The sequence below is a fragment of the Protopterus annectens genome, chromosome 4.part0, assembly GCF_019279795.1.
Source record: "Protopterus annectens isolate FY-2018-M chromosome 4.part0, PAN1.0, whole genome shotgun sequence".
NCBI lineage: Eukaryota > Metazoa > Chordata > Ceratodontiformes > Protopteridae > Protopterus > Protopterus annectens.
Window position 1 is genome coordinate 42,915,328 of NC_056733.1, and position 20,074 is coordinate 42,935,401.

Sequence of the window (20,074 nt, forward strand, 5' to 3'; positions counted from 1 at the left end):
CTTACTTATGCTCATAATGTTCTTTAAAATGTTTATCAGATTATGCAAATATATTTTTAAATTAAATGCATATGTGTAAACTCTTGTCACAATCAATAATTGTATGTCTTTACTTGTGTAACAGTCAAAATACAGGTTCTGAAATTACTGATATTGAATTGTATCCTTTCTTTTGCTGCTGCATTAATTTCAGTTAATTTGCCAAGTGTTCTTATTGCGCTTGCTGCTATTTGTTACTGATTTTCCTTATACTTGTCCTTCATCAAGAATTCTGTGAAGAGGTGGGGATGTCTCTGGATGTTCATCATAAGGATTGTAGCTGATGGAAATCATATGAGGACAGTAAAAGTTGGAGATCAATTTTTTATGATATTTGGATAGCTGTAAGAATGTGTGGCTGCATTCTCATATCATGTCAAATGAGGGAACCCATCTAGAGGGTGCTTCACAAATCCCCTTCATTTTTTTCTTGCCTGAAGTAAACAGTTAATTATCTTACTCTCTATATTATCTAGAAAAAACATCATCATAATTAATGCTATTGTTCATCTAATGATGCTTCAGCACAAAAACGCCAATAAGTCTTGTTGTGTACATTAAATTCTTCCTAAAGACTATCATTTCCAACAGTGAATTTCAAACATTTTGGCTTGTGTACCCCTGAGTAAGTCATTCAGATCCTGAGGTACCATGAGATTACCATCACTCAGGTGTTTACTGCATTTATTAACTATGGGACTTTTTCATAGTTTTCAGCTTTTTCTTTTTGAAAAAAAATCTTGAATAAAGGGATTGTTCCTATCTGCTTCTAAGTTCTTGTGTACCTTTCTTAATATTTTATCTTTTGCTGTGACTGTCAACAAGTGTTCATCATTTGATCACTGCTATAGATGCCTTAGCTATATGGCTTATATGCTGTTACGGATATAACAGCTGGCTAGCTTCCAAAGCTTCATGGGCACCTTCCATATGCCCAAACCGTTATTCAGCTGAGTGTCAAGCCATTCACAGCTTTCCCGCGGCCGAAGAGTGCTCCTCTTGTGGACTTTCTCTGATTGATGGCTGTTTAATGTTTTGAGCCCCTAAATTCCATTAAGGGAAAAAAAAAACCTTCTCCTTTTTAATTTTGTGACAGAACGTTCTGTTTTTCTGAAGCATTTTCCAGAATGAATCAGTTGTTTCATTGAGAACACAATGATATTCCGTTGTCTCCGAAGATATAATTGATTGCAAATGGCATTTCCTAAACCTAGAAAACCAAGAAGAACGGACCAGCAGAAACATTCTTTAAGTTTATTAAAACAGATACACACTTTAAAAGTAAACAAAGCTTTCAGGCTACCCCTTCCTCAGTGCTTTTTCAGTAACCTGAAAGCTTTGTTTACTTTTAAAGTATGTATCTGTTTTATTAAACTTAAAGAATGTTTCTGCTGGTCCGTTCTTGGATTTTTGATATTTGTTTGGTCTGGTCGGACAGCGTTTACCACAGCAAGAATTCTGTTTTGTATGCTATTTCCTAAATCTAGGCCAGTTACTGCAGTCCTTACAACACTGGAAGATGAATTTTTACAACCTGTAACTTGCATGACAGACTGCCTGCTACAGCAAGAGAGCAGATATGTTATGTAAAGTTCCTCAATAAAGTTTTTTTTATATTCTAACCCCAGATCAGTTCCAGCAGATTTCTCCAGTAAATCAAGCTGCTGCTAAACATCTGATTAATGTCAGTCCCTCCCCTTCCAACAAGAATGGGAAAGCCTTTAAAAGATTTGGGGAAAAAGGTGTACTCTTCTGCAACACTTATTTTTAGAATTCTCAGTTGTCAAGCTATCGCTTTTATTCTCCTACTTTGGTAGTTTTTTCCACTCTACCATTGTTGGTATGATTTCTGCTGTACCATTTAAGGTAATTCTTTAAATACCATTGTTAATATTCACCTGTATACTGTATTTTCGTCAGTAGAAAAAACATTTTCTCCCTTGCCTTCTTTTTTGGTGTTCAGTACACTCTGTTGTTTTGTCCACTATGTCAGAGAAACTGATAGGTTTTAAAAAATGCACTTCTTGTATGTATAAGATCTCCAATTCATATGCCCACAAGAAGTGTGTTTACTGCTTAGGACCAGACCATCTCAATGCGGCCTGCACGGTATGCTCTACTTTTAACCCCAGAGCATTAGCTGACAGACACAATAAGTTAATTCTTAAAGGACTTCAACCAGTTTCTTCTGGGGCTCAACCCCCCCTAAATCAGCCAAGTCAGTTTCTTTGGAAGCAAAAAGAGATCTTCTCTGAAGTACTCTAGGGCTTCCTTGGAGCCATTGGAGAAGATCCAAAAAATTTCAGATCCGACTTCCTTGGATTCTAAGTCTGGAAGCCTTCCTTTAGATCCTAAACAATACTCAGATCCAGCACTGTTGGCTCTGATCATGATCTCTCCACTTCGTTCTACTTCCTCATTAGATCCCAGGCCCTCAGATCTGAAAGCTAGTTCTTCCCACAGAAGCTATACACCAGAATATACAGTTAAACCAGTATCTCCCTCCTTGCCAGATCAGCTCTTCCAAATGCTGAAGAAACATTCCAGTCCCTCTTCCAAAGCATCTTCCAGGTCTTCAAGGAGTTTTTCAGAGGCTGATGTGGATAGGATAATGTGGAAATTCCTCAGGGCTCAGATCCAGATGGGGGTCCTGCCAGTTCCGACCCCCCCCCGGATCCATGAGTCCACCTACAAAGACCATACTATCTCCCTCTCAGATCTGACCCGTGGTTTCAGAGTCCCAGGATCCGAGATCTCTGAGATCTTCGGTGTCAGGTCCAAGGAAAGTTTCTTCCTTAACTCCAACAGTTTCCCTGACCGGTTCTGCTCCAATACCCTCGGATCAGAGTGAGTCTTAGAGCCAAGATGTCAGCTCCGGATCTAAGGGGTTGAGTTTGGCTCCAATTTTGTCGGATCCATCCCTCCCTCTTGGAGCTTCAGCCCTAGATGATTCTGATCCAGGGGTGGACCCAACCTTCCTTCTTCGGAGGCTTGGGCTCCGAGGAGTTGAGAAAGGATCTCCCCTGGTCCTTTGGCTTTCAAGGTAGTAGAAAGGGTTTTTTCTCTCCACAGAGAACTGTTATCTCATGTTTCAGATCCTACCTCTTTACCCTCTTTGGTTCTTAGCTCTGAGCCCATTATACCTATTCCACAGGGACAGCTAGTTCCAGGAAGTCTCCAGGCAGTTCCCCTAGAGGAATTTCCCCTTTCTTCCAACACCTTTCTCAAACATCCCACAGAAGAGGTCCCTCAGAAGAGGACTTGTAAGAGGAGACACGCAGACTCTCTAGTGGCATTTCTCCCAGAAGACACTGACTTTGATGAGGGAGAAGGATCCCCTAGATCACCACCTGATGACATCTCCTTTGGAGATATTCTTGAGATCCTGGAGCAGAAAGGTGGTTGGTTGTCCCAGTCTTCTTCTTTTGAAGAATCGGTGTTTCTGGAGGCTTTCGATTCTGGACCATCTACATCTTGGGTGCCCTCCGGCGGATGAACTGATTGATTTGTTTTCCTGCCAGGCATGGAAGGAATTGGACACTGTTGAACCCATCCCAAAGAGCCTAGACAAATTTTTGGCCCCGTCTTCTGATAGACCCCACTGGAGCAAAAAGGTCCCAGTTGATGCAATGACGGTGGCAGCAGACACCAAGAAAGAGCTGGTAGGGCAGAGCTCATTTGTCCATCCACGGAACAAAGATCCAGAGCGTTGGAAGGATTTGGAAATGAAGTTGATCTCCCATACATACAGCACAAGGGCCCTCATGAGCAGCCGGTTCAGGAATAGTCATAAGGAGACATGCCTGAATATGGCTGTGTGATTTTGTGGAGCCCTTCAAGGCATCTTTTATTAATGCCCCATTTTATGGCACTTCCTTGTTCAGTCTTGTTTAACTCCTTTTCATAGGATTGTTTTCCTGGGGTGTCTCCTAGGTACCTCAGTTCAAAAAAATAGATCTGTATTTAGATCTGTTCATGAGTTTTTCATTCAGATCAAGGCCTCAACAGGGGAATTTCTCAGGGTACTAGATTCATGGCATCCATGATTCTCATGATTTCTCTAGCAAGGCTCCACATGAGAAAATGTATTGGTACCTAAAATCAGTATAATCTTAGCATTAACATTTCCTGACATTACTGATTCCAGTTTTGTGGTTTGTGAAAAAAGAGATTCTTTGGTGGAAAGATCATTTTTTATCTGAATCCAGGTCTCCTATTTTCCCTTACAGTTCCATTACAGTCTTTAATAACAGACACCTCAGACTTTCCTTGGGGAGCACTGTCTATGGGTATGAAAGTCCAGGGTCTTTGGAACCGAAAAAACAAGCCAAAACACAAATGCAAAAGAGATTTTGGCACACATAAATGCCATCAACATTCTCAGTCATCTAAGATACCCTGGATTGTTACAAATGTTTACAGACAACACCACAGGAATGTAGTACATAAACAGAAGGGAATCAGATATTACCATTTATTCAGACTAGCCATGCAGCCTGGGATACAGCTTTTCAACACAGTCTCATTCTGCAGACATATAGCATTCCATCAGAGTAATATTTAGTATCACACAAGCTGAGCGGGACCACGCCAAAGCCTCACAAATGGAAACTAAATCAAGGGGTCTTCCAGCTGTAGGGAACACCTGAAGCAGATCCTTTTCCCTCTAGTCATAACAATTACTTGGGAAAATTCTGCACCAGGACACCCTGCATGAAGGCGTGGAAAACTGATGCTTTTTCTTTTCCTTGAACAAAAATGTTTCTGCATGCCTTTCCACTGATATTTGGGGTAATTCTGAAGATTAAGGACCCTAAAAAGATCATTTTGGTGACACTTTTCTGGACCAGACAACAGTGTTTTTTTTTTCTTTTGGAAATGGCCAAGGACAATTACCACAAGAGACTGGACCCACTCACACAGGACAAAGTTGTGTTTGATACATCCTGACCACAGACATCTACAATTAATTGCCTGGATGATAGTGCCTTTATTCCTTTAGGCACGTATTTTTGAGGACATGCAGCAGGTACTAAAGGAAGCAAGAAAACCTGCTACTAAAAAATCATATATTAATAAATTGAAAAGATTTCTAGTTGGTGCCAAAACAAGCACCAGGACTTTTACACCATCTTAAACCTCCAGTCTTCCTAATCTTCAATATTTTGAGTGTAATGACAACTACAATTCATCTCACACCCTTTGCCAGATGTTACATAAGAGTATTAAAGTGAGTTTCTATCCTCTGACCTAACTGACTTTTGCATCAGTGTTCATTTACTGGTAATTTGAGAAAGTCTGCCAATGGATCCCCTTCTTTCAAAGCAAGCTCAAGTGAAATTATTTTTGAAAGGGGTGTTTCATACCAAGCCTCCTAGAAAGTAGGTAGCTCCTCCCTAGGAATCTTATTTTTTTTTCTCTTGGAAACATTAACTCTTCTTTTTTGAAAAATCTCATTAGGCTGTGTTGAGGTTCTTAAGATAACAGTGTTACTGATTATTACTTCGGCAAGAAGAGTATCTGAGTTGCAAGCTATTATGTTGGGTCAGTCTTTTCTCATTTTCACAAAAGGGATGGAGTTTCCTTAAGAACTAATTTTTCATTTATTCATAAAGTAGTATCAGAGTTTACCTTGAGACAAGCTATGCATTTCCCTGTCTTCTTTCCAGAATCTACAAAGAAAGGAGAAAGGATACTCTTTACTTTGGATAACCACAGATGACTCAGATATTATCCCGACAGAACTGCATCCTTTAGAAACATTAAAAGATTTAGTTATTTCAAGATGGAACAGGATTAAATCCTTTAGGAACTCTATGATCAGATGTTTATTTCCTGTGAAGGTTAGAAGGCAGGACAGCCTGTGTCAAAGCAGACTATTTTCAAGTGCTATTTCCTTTTGTTATAGCAACCACAACAAGGCACTTTTAGGCAGGGTCAAGACTCATTCTACCAGAGCCATGGCTTCATCTGTGGCTTTTTGGAAAATGTTGGATTCTAGAACTATTATAGAAGCAGCAACTTGGTCCTTTGTGCATGTATTTGCAAAGCAGAGCAAACTAGAATTTTTTCTCCAGGTGTAGAACAGGCTTTGCTAAGACCGTTATCCAGGAGCTCCTGGACCCTCATCCTTCCTCTACCCAGTCAGTATAAACTATGGTAGTCTACCTATATAGCAGAGGCTACTGCAGCAGCAATGAATATGATGAACATTGTAAAGTTGCACAAGTAAACTTACCATAGCAGTTGATGTTCAAATGATCACTGCTGCAGTAGCCGCTTCTTCCCTTGATACTGATACTGTTGAAATGATTGTGAAGTTACCTTAGGCCAGAATACTCTCTCATGAGTTTGTAGCCGTTCCATTCTTACATTATCCAGCACCTCCAGCCTTCTTAATCTTCAATGTTTTGAGTGAAATGACAAGTACAATTCTTCTCACACCCTTTGCCAAATGTTACATAAGAGTATTAAAGTAGTTCTTAAGGGTGCATATAGCATTGTGTCTATTTATCCAGTGTATGTCCTGCTCATCTACATTGGTGGTGGTTGTACTTGTCCATGCTCACCACTTGATGCACCTTTGTTTTTCCTAACCTTAAGTCACTGTGGCCATGGATGCAGCTGTTCTAGGGTGGGAGGTGTGCATTGCTTAGAACAGACAATCCAAGGAACCTGGAGATGAGGGCAGTCGTCCTAACAACACAAGCCTTTCAGGATCTTCTTCCTTAGGGTGTAATAGCCATCCACATAGACAGTATGTGCATTGTGTGGTATATCAACAAACAAGGAAAAAACAAGTCTTAACCCCTCCACCACCATCAAGAAGCAATGAAAATATAGGACTGGGTGATGCTGGCACACTTCTTTTTCATAGCAACACTAATCCATGGCCAAGCCAACTGGCCATTTAGCATATGTATTCTGCTGCCTTATGAGTGGTAGCATGAATAATACCAGACAGTGGAGAAAGCTTTGCTGTGATCTTTTTGCATACCAACCGATATCTAGTACAGCAGCTTCTTTGTCCTTATCCTTCCTGAGAGACTCCCAGGGAGACTGTAGTTCATTACTGGTAGTTTCAGCTACTTTATGCCTTTCCACTTCTACCCTTTATAATGAGATTTCTGCAGAAAGCCATGTCATGCAAAGCAACATTGATCATCACAGTCCTGTTCTGGCCTCTGTATATATGGTTTCCACAGTCTTAGCCTCATCTCAAGGAGAAGCCGTTGCTTACTCATCCCTTTCTGAAATTTCTGACCCATCCATCTGGCAATCCCGCAGTCCTTCAGATTAACCACATTGTTTTTTCCAATTCCATTGAAGGTCAAGAACTCATCTTACCCATCCAGGCGGTCCATATCATTATAGTATCACAAAAAACTTTCCACTAGGAAGATTTAGAAATGTAAGTGGAATACATTTTCCCTGTCTTCTGCTCATCAAGGGCTTGACCCATTCTCAACTGTGATGCCAGGGACACTGTCCTTTCTGTCAGCATTGTTTGATGCATGTTCTAGATTTTCTACTGTAAAGGTTAATCCGATGTCCATATTTAATTTGCATCAGAGTTTCAACTCTACTTCTTTAGCATCACAGAAAGCTTGCAATTCCTTCCTAAGGGGAACCTGTATTCCTTGCCCACCTATTAAAGATCCATTTTCTCCTTGGTATCTGTATTTCATGCTGGAAAAACTAACTTGTCCATCATTTGTGCAAGCTACTTCAGCTTACCTTAAGTACCTCACATGAAAACCTGTTTTCTAGTAGGTAACACATCAGCTACATGAATCATAGCATTACAGATTATGTTGTGCCATCTTCCATACTTAATGTTCCATAAGGATAAGGTGTCCCTATGAAGCACCCCCTCTTTTATGCCAAAGGTGACATCCACAACTAATCTGAACCAAGCCATTCATCTGCCATCCCCTCTCTCAATACTTCATTAGGGGAGAATGTATGCTTAACTGGATGTCCACAGGCAACTCAGATTTTACCTGTAAAGAACTAAAAACACCAGACAGCATGATCTCTTGTTTTTGTCCTTTCCAGCTAGCAGACAGGGACAAACTCTATCCAAGGTAACGTTGACCACATGGCTATCAGACTGCATCACCTTCATGTATGCTACTAGCAGTAAGGCTGTTCATCATTCCCTCTGCTTCAGTGGCATTTTGGGTTATCTGCCAAAATAATTCAATCCAGTACTGGCCAGGTTTCAAAAACTCAGACTCAGCCTTCAGCTTTTGCAGGATGGGAATGTTCTATCTGTTTCTGCTATCCAAAGAAGAAGGCCCTCTGAGTCTTCTCAGGATCCGCTGCTGAATTTTCCAGCTCCATTCTCAGATAATCTCCATTAGGGACCCCCTTCCTCTCAGTTTATTATTAGATGAATTATTCTTTTTCTATTTTCATGTTCATTTACAACTTTTATTTTACTTCTGTCAGTGTTCACAGTAATTCCTCTGGGAATTCCAACTTGTAGCAGTGTTCGGCTTCTAACAAATGCTTGTTTTTACTGTTTCTGAGAAACTTTCAGTATTCCTCTCAGAAGAGCAGCATGTATGTGTGCTTTTAGACACTAGGGTCTGTCTCATGCAGTCCGACCGGCAAACTAATAGCACATGTCTGTACTGTTGTTACTCTGATTTATTTTTATCTTTTGGCAGGAAAATAGTGCAGCACCTTTTAGCATTATACATTATTTACTACATGTATGGCTCTGCTTTGTGTGTTTTTAATCAGATGAAAATTTCACCACAAATTTAATTGAATGTACTGTGGAGAGTTTACTCTCTCTGACAAAAATATAGTTTAAATTAATATTAAACAGTGTTTTATGGGAGTTTAATGTGAGTATATTGTGTGGAGCTAATTTCTAGCACTGGTTTGGCGCATTGGTTGCTTTAGTGTTTGGACTTTGTACACTGGAAATTCTTTAACGCCTGTCAGTTTTAAAATGTTTTAAAATAATTCTGAGCAGATTTCAAACTGTTTTTTTCTGATAATCTAGTTTAGTTGTGTGAGAAAATACTTATTACTAGAAGCTTTAAGTACTTATTGCAATGCATTATACAGTACTGTCAGTTTATTATTCTAGCTGGTATTGTCTCCCCTGAATGGATGGATCTTAACTCTGGTACACCACCCACCCATTAAATCCAGTTGTACCTTAAAAGAAAAACCAAAAATATGCCTTCGGCTTCGGTTAGTGATGCTGGCAGTATCGCTGCTTGGCCCGCAGACCCCTTTCCTTTTGCTCTGTCTCCCTCTAGAGTAATTTTGCTTGCCACTATGGAACGGAGTTTAGACGCATCCTCCAGCACTATTTTAGTACCCATACCTCTCAACTGTACAGATTTTTGCAGAATGTCCAGATTTTTGCCTAATATTTTTGGTCTGTACCTCATAAAATTTTGGTTTTCTGGAAAATCAGTAGCAAATCATTGAGGATTAAAGTCAGAAAATGACAGATGCTTGAGTTGCAGACATACCTCTCAACCTCTTACAGCAATAAATCTGGACAAAGCTATAAATAATGGGGGGGCAAAGGCCCAACAATAGGAACAGTTTTTAAATATTGCATATACAAACTTAGAAAGTTGATAGAATAACAGGTTTTACAATAGCGTGAATTTTATAAAGGATATGAAGTCTAAAAAACTCAAATTTCAACCACCTACCCACAAGAAACTATAATACTTGGAGACTTCAACCTTGATTGGTTCTCAGTTAATTCTAACAACCCAGCCTCCCATATTAATCTCCATGGCTTTACCCAAACTATAAACACCCCCCCACTAGAACTAATAAACCTAACAATAAAGAAAGTATACTAGATTGGATCCTTGTTAACAAACCCCAACTTAATTACCTAGCAGGTACCCTGCCTGATGATATGAGTGACCACAACTTAACCTATATCATAAGGCAAAAGAATATCACTATAAATACCCCTTCCAACAGGACCGTGCGCAGTAATAAACATTTTAACCCTACTCTATTTAAAACTGAGCTAAATGCCTGTAACTGGAATCCACTAAAAACTCTTCCCCTTAATGAAGCTGTTCAATACTTTAATACCAAATTCTTAACAATCTTAGATAACCATGCTCCAAAAAGAACTATCAGAATAAAAGCTAAACCAGCCCCCTGGCTATCTAAAGAAACAAGACAGAAAATATTACTCAGAAACAAACTCTGGCTAAAATAGAGAACAAGTAAATTACCCTCAGATCAACAAACCTTCAGACACCTAAGAAACAGTACCAAAAAAGCTATTCTTTCTGATAAAAAAAACTATTATAGTAACCTCCAGCAATCTAATCACAACAATCCCCAAAAATTCTGGGCAACTTTGAACAAACTTCTTCACCCTGGACAAACTTCCACTCCCTCCCCCTTGGGGTCAGACAAAATTTCTTCCCATGAAACTGCCAACGCTTTCAACTCCTTTTTTACTGATACTATCAACTCACTAGCCTCTCACCTTTCTGCAGACAACTCTAATGTTCCTCAACTTGCCTCTTCTAATCTACCAATCTTTATAATACAGCCCATCTCTACCACCTTTATCCAAAAATGTATTCAAAAGCTTAAACCATGTACCCCATCAGCTGACCAACTTCCATCTGAGTTTCTTCAAAAAGTAGCCAAAGAAATAGCCTATCCCATATCTATTCTTATAAACAGAACCATTAAAGAAGGAACCATCCCTGATATCTGGAAAATCTCACATATTATACCCTTACATAAGGGAGGAAACTCTACAGAATATTCTAATTATAGACCCATTGCCCTCCTGTCTCCACTAGCAAAAATCATGGAAAAATGTATTCACCACCAATTAATGAATCACTTAACTAAATATAACATTCTATCTCATTGTCAACATGGTTTCAGACCTTTTCATAGTACTACTACTGCTCTCCTTTCCTTCACTGACTTCATTAACAAAAACCGCAATAATAATACCCTATCTTCAGCACTTTTCATCGACCTATCAAAAGCTTTTGACATGGTCAATCACCCTCTCCTCCTAAAAATCCTGGAATCACTTGCTATAGAACCGAATGCCATCCAGTGGTTCACTTCCTATCTTTCTAACAGAAAACAGGCTGTCCTCTGGGATAACAAACTCTCCTCTCTTCTCCCTATCTCACTCGGTGTACCACAAGGCTCAATACTCGGACCCCTTCTATTCTCCCTTTTCATAAATGACTTACAAGTAGCTATTCCACAAGCTACTTGCATACAATATGCAGATGACTCCACACTCATTTGCTCTGCAAAAACCATCCCAGAGCTTCAAACTATTACTCAAAAGGTATTCCACACTGTTGAAGCATGGTTCTTAAAACGCTGCCTACTTCTTAATGCCAAAAAAACAAAACTCCTCCTTTTCAAGCCCACTACCAGATCCCCCCCAATGGACTTCTCTATCTCATCTATAAACAATACTCTCATATCACCCGACTCTTCTACCAAACTGCTAGGTGTGACGATTGACAACAATCTTACCTTTGATTATCACATAAATAACACTATTAAAACTGTACATAGAAAACTGGGCTCCCTCTATAGAATTAAAACATTCTTATCCCCAACAGCCAAAGCTACTTTGGCACACTCTCATCTCATTTCCACTCTTCTCTATGCCTCACCAATTTACACTAACCTGAAGAAAAATAATCTTTCTAAACTGACCACCACCTACAATAGTATAGCAAGATTTGTTACTGGTAATCAATTCAGAACTCACCACTGCCTGAACCTACAACAACTTCACTGGCTTGAATTACAAAACATGTTGCTTCTTTCCCAACTTCCCATTATCCAAAGAGCTTTTTATCTGCCAAACAACACTCCTGCATTTTCTAGTCTCTTTACCCCTTATTCTAATCTGAACTCACTCCGCTCCTCTAGCAAACTCCTAGTTACTGCTACCAAATCCAATAACCTTGCAGGTGACTCCCTGTTCTCAAACTCCATTGGTAAACACTGGAACCAACTGCCCTCTGATCTGACTTCTATTCTATCTCCTGTCCTTTTCAAACAAAAACTTAGAATTTACCTTAGAAAACACTTGCTATGTCCCTGCCTTAACCCAGACTGAAACCATGTATTCTACTTTTCCAGTTCCCCTCCATCTCTGTGACTTCTGTTACCTTCTATTTTATTTCTAAACTACTTAACACTTACCACTCCACTATCCTTCTCCTCCTCCTGATTATATTACTCTGATTGCTGAGGGTTCATATAAATAACTAATCTACTTACATAGTTGTCTTTAAATGTCTTTTTCTCTTTCTTAAGATGTTAGATAATGCTAAATAAGTTATGCATTTTTTATTACAAGAATGTTGTGTGCATTTGTTGTACAACTGTTAATTTTGTATGCAATTAGTTTGTTTTTTTTTCTTCCTATTATATTTTCCAGATACTGTATATTTCCCTCATTACATTGTTATGCTGCTCTTTATTGCATCCTATGTAATAGTTACTATGTCTATGTGGAGCTTTTCTCCCCGGGCCTCTGCTGAAAATGGAAATATATCCAGTTAGACTAGCCCGGTTAACACATGTAAAATAAAATAAAAATAAATAAAATTTCTGTCATTATTTTCTGAATTCATTCCTCAATAATTTGCCAGAGGAACAGATTTTTTTCAGAAACAGGCCAAAAATGTGGACATTCTGCAAAAATCTAGACAGTTGAGAGATAAGATAACAGACTTCATACTGTTCATGCTAATGCAAAATCTGTTATTCTATCAACTTTCTAAGTTTGCAAGAGCAATATTTAAAAATTGTCCCTATTTTTGGGCCGTTGTCCCTCCATTATATTTGGCTTGGTCCAGAGATTTTGGTCTTAGAGGTTGAGAGATATGCACCTAGAGCAGGTATGAGAAAGCCAATCCCTTTAAGTGCAGGAGTTTTCCGAGGTAAGAGAGCTCTTGCCAGACATAATAATCTGTCCACAGATATTTTATCCAGTAGTGAAGTTCACAAGTAAAGGAAACAGAAGATTCATCATACAGCTAATAATCAGATTTTAACCCAAAATACATTTAACACTATTGAAAACTGGCTCACCAACCAACACCTACTGCTGAACCCCAATAAAAATAAACTTCTACTCTTCACCCCCTCTAGTAGATCCGCCACACTTTCATTCTCTGTCATGTCTAACAATGGTACCACTATCTCCCCAGATACCCACACCAAGCTTCTAGGGGTTATCATAAATAATCTTAAATTTGACCTACAGGTCAACAAAACCATACAGACCATCAATAAGAAGCTTGGATCACTGTATAGAAACAAGACATTTTTAACCCCACTGGCTAGAACTGCAATCGCCCGGTCACACCTACTCTCTACTCTTATATATGCCTCGCCTGTACTCTTAAACCTCAACAAATCTGAACTAAGTAAGCTCTCCCATAGCTACAACCATATTGCCAAATTCGCCACTGTCTCCACCTATAGAATCCACCACTGCCAGAACCTGAAACAACTAGAGTGGCTAGAACTACCCAACTTAATTAAATTCAATCAGCTCTTAATAGCGCACAAAATTCTATACCACCCCGAGGATACCCCCTCACTTATAAATATTATTAAGCCATATAGTAACTTAAGATCCCTACAATCAGCCAACAAACTACTGGTCCAAACCCACAAAGCTAATAACTCTGCTGATGAATCCCTGTTTGCCAAACTATTTAACCCTACAATCCTCCGTAAGTCTCTTCAAAAAAAAAACCTCAAATAGTATTTCAAAGTGAACTGGCTTTGCCCATGTACAAACCCTGATTAAGTTAGTAACTAAAGCGTAATCTGTAAATATCGTAACGTAATTACTTAACCAAGCTCTATTTCCAATTTGATGTCTCTTGCTTCTAATTGTGTCTGACTATGAGAATTGTGAGTCCCTATTTGGGAACATTACAAAACCATTGTACAAAACACTTTGTCTTATATTTACTAATGTTATCTAACTTCTTGTGTAATCTATGTAATTTTGTCTATTGGAGCTTTTCTCCCTGGGCCTCCGCTGAAAATGGACATGTATCCAGTCGGATTATCCTGGTAAACAAATGTAAAATAAAATAATTAAATAAATAATGATATAGTTTCCATGGCTAAGAGTATTCTACAGACAGCTAATTGTGATAGTTGTGTTCCCATACATGGCTCCAGCGCTTCTTTGGCTAGAGACTTTTCTGTTGTTTCAAATAATGATGAGGAATCTGATGAGGAGCATGGTGATTTCCTAGTTGACTCTGAGTCCAATCACTCTGATTCTTCACAAGGTGAACCTGAGCATAAGCCCAAACTAGCATTCACTTTTCCTCAGATAATTAGTAGATTTAGTGATATTTGGGCTTGGGAACTACCCCAGAACTATGCAGGGTATATGACCTTATAGAGGACAGAATGCTCAAATGTGCTTATCGCCCCCTCTCTTACCAGCACTGGAAGATGTTTATTCCAACAGTTCCTAAAAAGGCTCAGAGAAGATATAGGGTCTCCTCAGATATTACTGGTCTCTTTTCTCATTTGACTGCTGACCCAGCTGTGGTCTCCCCAGGTGCCTAGTGTGATAAAAAAGTTGGTTAGATCTTCAGTGCAGAGGGATATCTTTTTCTAGTAATCTAGCCTTTAGCATGTTAAATTATCAAGGCTATATGTGGAAATTTATTTAACAGTGTGCATATAGTTTGGATAATTTTGCTGCTTCCTTAAGTGTAGAGCAAAAGTCTTATATGAATGCAATGTTTCTAATTTGATCCAGATTTCGAACCATGCTTTGCGATGACGCAGTCTTGAGAAATGCAGCTTCTTCTGTGGTATGCCTGATAATGTAAACCAAACTTCTCTGATGATTTAAAAGCTGAAATTTTGAATGTACCATTAAGTTCTGAACTGGTTTTGGGGCCCTTAGTTGCACAGACTGTCAAACTGTGGGATGATAGATGCAAATTAATGCATAGGGTATTTAGGATGTTTCATGTGTCCAAGTTCTCCCCAAACAAGGTGTCTTCATTCAAAGGGGAGAACAAACAAAAGTTCCAGCCAAACATAAATCAGGAATCCCAAAGGAAATGACAGGAGGATCAGTCTTCGAAAACCAAACAAGACGGGTTTCTTTCAGAAAAAAGAATTAACCCTCCCTCCAAAGGAATGGCTAGGCTGAGTATCAGAGCATCCCAAGCCAACACTCCTGTCTTCCTTCTCTTCTTTCTTCCCGCAGACTGTCTCTCTCTCTCTCAAGACTGCAGTCTGTCTGCAAGTAGTCTCAGACAAATGGGTGCAGAGAATAATTCAGAGAGGGTAGATTTGCCAGTGGATAGAAAAACCTCCGCTTTCAGTGGAATTTACAGAGATGTTTCCTCATGTGCTCTATCACATGGTAGAAGCAGGGGTCATAGAATCAGTAGTGCCTACAGTACACAAAGGAAGCCGTTTTTTTCTCCAGAATCTTTTTGGTACCAAAAAAGGAGCACTCCTGGTGACCTGTCCTTTCTAAACACCTTTGTAAAAGTTCCAAAATTCAACATGCTCACCTTAAAAGTCATTTTTAGTGCTGCTTCCAGACTATTGATGTGAAGTTGTTCAATCTTGCCGTTTATTCTTACACATGGGTACGGAGCCGAGCCATCGGCTCCGAGTCGGCCGCTTTACTAGCTAAAGCTCTCAGAGTAGCTTGAGGCCAGACCCATATCCCATGATGCTCTATGTCCTATCCCAGATCTAATTTGCTGCTGCAACTGATCGCAAGGTCGTCAGAAAGCTCGGGCCAGTAGAATTTCTTTATTGAGTTTTGACAAACTTTATGCTGTAATTCTTTAGATAACTCAAGTATTTTGTAGTATTTTCTAGTTCTTATAACTTTTAGGCGAGTTTGCCTTTAGAATTCTTTAAATTTAAGAGTTGTTTATTTGTTACAGAGAGGTTGCTCTTAGACCTCGGCCATTCCTTGGTTACCCCTATCCTTTATACACTTATAAAAATGCCAAAATACAAAAAACAAACAGACGAAAGAAGCTTCAGACGAACAGGAACACCAAGCCCAACAATATCTTCCTTAACGCGTTTTATTATTGAATACACAAGAGAAATTGCGTTTTTGCCACAGAACAATGTAGCTTCTTCAGAGGAATTTAAGATACATACAAAAAATAGACTCCTTTTATACAAAAGTACCAATGCTTAATTAATTAAAAAGCCCGCTCAAAAATCAATTGCTTATGCAATTATACATTTAAAAGGGCAATCAAAATAAAAAGTGCAAATGCTTTTCAAATGCAGAAATCTTTTTCTTCTGCTGAATAAATACTAAATAAAATAAAATTAACAAATGTATGTAATGTACAAACATTACATACAACAGGGGGTGTCATTACTGTACTTACATATACTATTATAGTTCGTTGCTTACATTTAAAAATGCATTTTAGTTAATGGAAGTTTCTGTTGTTACCACCACTGAGTTTGAGTGTTTGTTTATTATGATCTGTATGTCGACATCTTACCAATACAGATATATATATATATATATATATATACATATATCTTTTATGTTTGTACATTACATACATTTCTTAATTTTATTTTATTTAGTAGCTCTTCAGAGACAGTCCTGGATGCGCTTATGCTCCTTTGTGGAACCTTCAAGTCTTCCTTTGTCAACACTCCATTTGATGGCTCTTCTCTGTTTGAGCCCAAAGTCAAGGAGACTCTCACTAGGTGTGAGCAGGAGGGAAAGACTCTGCCTGTTGTAGGAGTCCGTTTTTCCACCCCTACTAGACCATACCCCAAATGGCAGAAAGGTGGAAAAATGTGGTTCCGAAAGTCCCAAGGAGCTTTCCAAAAAACACGTAGTGAACCTCCCTCCAGGGGCAGAGGGGACAATAATGGAAGATGCCACCCCGGCGGCAGAGGGGGTCCGCAGAACCAGGGCGACAGGGATCAGTTCCTTGGTAAGCCCTATCAGTGCTCCTGAAAGGAGGCCCAACTGTCCTGCTCTGGAGGCAGTCAGGGGTCGCTTGGCTTTGTATCCAGATGCCTGACTAGGAATTACAACAGATTCTTGGGTACAACGCATCGTTAACAGAGGATACATCATCCCATTTCTAGAAAATCCACCTGTTGGCAAAAAAATCCCAGACATTCTGCCCAGTATCAGGGATCAAGCAGCCATAGAAATCCAGAGGCTGCAGGAAAAGAGAGTCATCCAGCCAGTCCCAGCAGACCAGATAGGATCCGAAACTTACTCCAGATTTTTTTTAGTTCCAAAGAACACAGGGGACTGGAGGCCCATCTTGGATCTCAACAGATTCAACACATTTGTAAAGAAGGAGAAGTTCTGGAGATCACGCTTCAGTCTATTCTCCCATTCCTCAGAGTGGGTGATTGGATGTGCTCTATAGATCTCAAGGATGCGTACTACCACATCAAAATGGCCAGGCCATCCAGAGATCATCTGCATTTCTGGCTGGGAGCCAGTCACTACTAGTTCTGAGCACTGCCCTTTGGACTCACAACAGCCCCCATAGTGTTTACCAAATGCATGGCAGTGGTTACGGCTCACTTGAGGCATCTAGGATTATGAGTGTTTCTGTATCTGGACGACTGGCTCCTTACCGCCACCTCCAGGCATCAACTAATTCTGTCCAGGGATCACACTCTCAATCTCTGCTCTTAGTTAGGCATCACTATCAATTTTGAAAAGTCTGCATTGTTGCCTTCGCAGGTTATCTCCTTTATCAGAGCAGAACTAGTCACTACCACCACCACAATAAGATTTCCCCTGGACAGAATAGTCACTCTCCGAAACCAGGTCTCGGACATTTTGTAGAGAAGAAAGATACCAGCCCATCAAGTACTGAAACTCCAAGGCACCATGGCAGCTACACTCATAGCAGTTCCTCTGGGATGTATGCACATTAGGATTCTTCAGTGGTTACTATTCACCCAGTGGTCGTACCAACAACTTCCCATGTCATTCTTAATCATGATTACGGACTCTTGCAAGAAGGATCTTCGCTGGTGGTTGACCAGCCAACAAGTTACAGTGGGTCGACCATTTGTTCTCCCCCACCGTCAGCCACGGTGTCCACGGATGCTTCTCTGATGGGGGGGCTTTTTCAGGGAATAACAGCCCAAGGCACCTGGTTGGAGACAGAGTCACAGTTGTACTTCAATGTTCTGGAGCTGAGAGTGGTGCTTTTGGCATTGCAGCACTTCCATGACTCTCTGCCTCAAGGGATGATTGCGATACAGATGGACAACATATCGGTAGTCTGGTACATCAACAAGAAAGGGGGAACCAAGTCTTACCCCCTATGTCGAGGGGGCTGTGTCCACCGGTTGCTTTCTGATAGCAACACATATCCCGGGGAAATCCAACATGATAGCGGACAAATTGAGTAGAGCCATTCTGCTACCACACGAGTGGTCTCTCAAAAACGAAGTTGCGGAGAAGATTTTCCACAGATGGGGCCAGCCTTGCTGCAACCTGTTTGCGTCCCCTATGAATGACAAATGCAGAAGTTACTTTGCCCTGAATCCCTTACCAGGGGACAGCCCAAGGGACTCACTTGTACACGATTGGTCCCCAGGACTCCTGCATGCCTTTCCACCTATACCCTTGCTTTCAAAGTTCTTGCAGAAAGCCAAAACCCTGGGAAGGACTGTAATTTTAATAGCCCCTCTTTGGCCTTGTCAGATTTGGTTCCCCTTCCTCTGACTCTATCAGCTGGAGGAACCTTGGATTCTGGACCCAGTTCCAGACCTACTGACACATTCGTCAGGGGCCCTCCATCCTTCCCTTCATTCCCTCAGACTGACAGCTTGGCTGCTCCAATTCCCTACCTAGCCAGGTCACACGATTTTTCTTCAGAGGTACAGCACATTCTTGTATCTTCACATAATGTTTCTACCAGAAAGTTGTATGCTAGTAAATGGAAGCAATTTGCTTTTTGGGCTTCTTAAAATAACATTGATCCCTATGTTACCCTGATTGCTAGTATCCTGGAATTCCTCTCTAAGCTTTTTCACGAAGGTGCTGCAGCTGCCACTATTAGAGTCCAGTTGGCTGCCATTTCAAATTTTCACCTTTGAGCTGAAGGTTCTAACTTAATGTCTCACAGATTATCTTGGGCCTTCCTTAAGGGCACCATTCATCTTAGGCCACCTGTTAGACAACCCTTTACCCCCTGGAATCTAACTTTTGTGCTGTCACTTGTTATTCTTCCCACATCATTCTGTCAGTTGAAGTTTCTTTCCTGGAAGACTATTTTCTTGGTGGCCATTACTTCAGCATGCAGGGTATCTGAGCTTCAAGCCCTTTCTGTCAAACCACCGTATTTAGTGTTCCATTCAGACAGGGAATCACTGAGGACTAATCCTTCATTCTTTGCAAAAGTGTGTTCTGAGACAAATCTGAACCAAACTATTGAGCTTCCAACCATTTTCAGTAATCATTCCAATCAGTTGGAATACATGTTGCATAAACTTGATGTCCACAGACAATTGAGATTCTATTTGGACAGGACAAAGGAATTTAGAAGATCTGACTAACTCTTTCTATCTTATGCTGATGCCAAGAAAGGATTACCAGTTTCTAAAGTTACTCTTTCCAAGTGGTTAACTGACTGCATCAAACTTATCTACTCTTCAGTGAACCAGACATTAGAGCATGGTGTGAAGGTCCATTCAACTAGCTCCGTCTCCACATCTTCGGCTTATACGGCTCGTTTACCTTTGGACACCATATGTGCAGCTGCCACTTGGTCTAAGCCTCATACCTTTATCACTCATTACAAAGTGGACATGGCCTCCAGGGACAGGGCTTCCTTTGGTTCCACTGTCCTGAGGAATATACTCCTGTGAGACACCCAGGATTAGGGTTCTTGGGACACTACCCATGTGTAAGAACAAACGGCAAGATTGAACAACTTCACATAAAGAGGTTATGTACTTACCATAACATTCCATGTGAGTTGTTCATCTCTCCTTT

General features: G+C 40.2%; 1 protein-coding gene across 1 annotated transcript in view; it reads left to right on the forward strand.

The window, feature by feature from the left end:
* Nucleotides 1-20,074, forward strand: part of CCDC40 (coiled-coil domain containing 40) — a 1,637,270-nt gene that overhangs the window by 1,260,908 nt on the left and 356,288 nt on the right. The window lies entirely within an intron of this gene.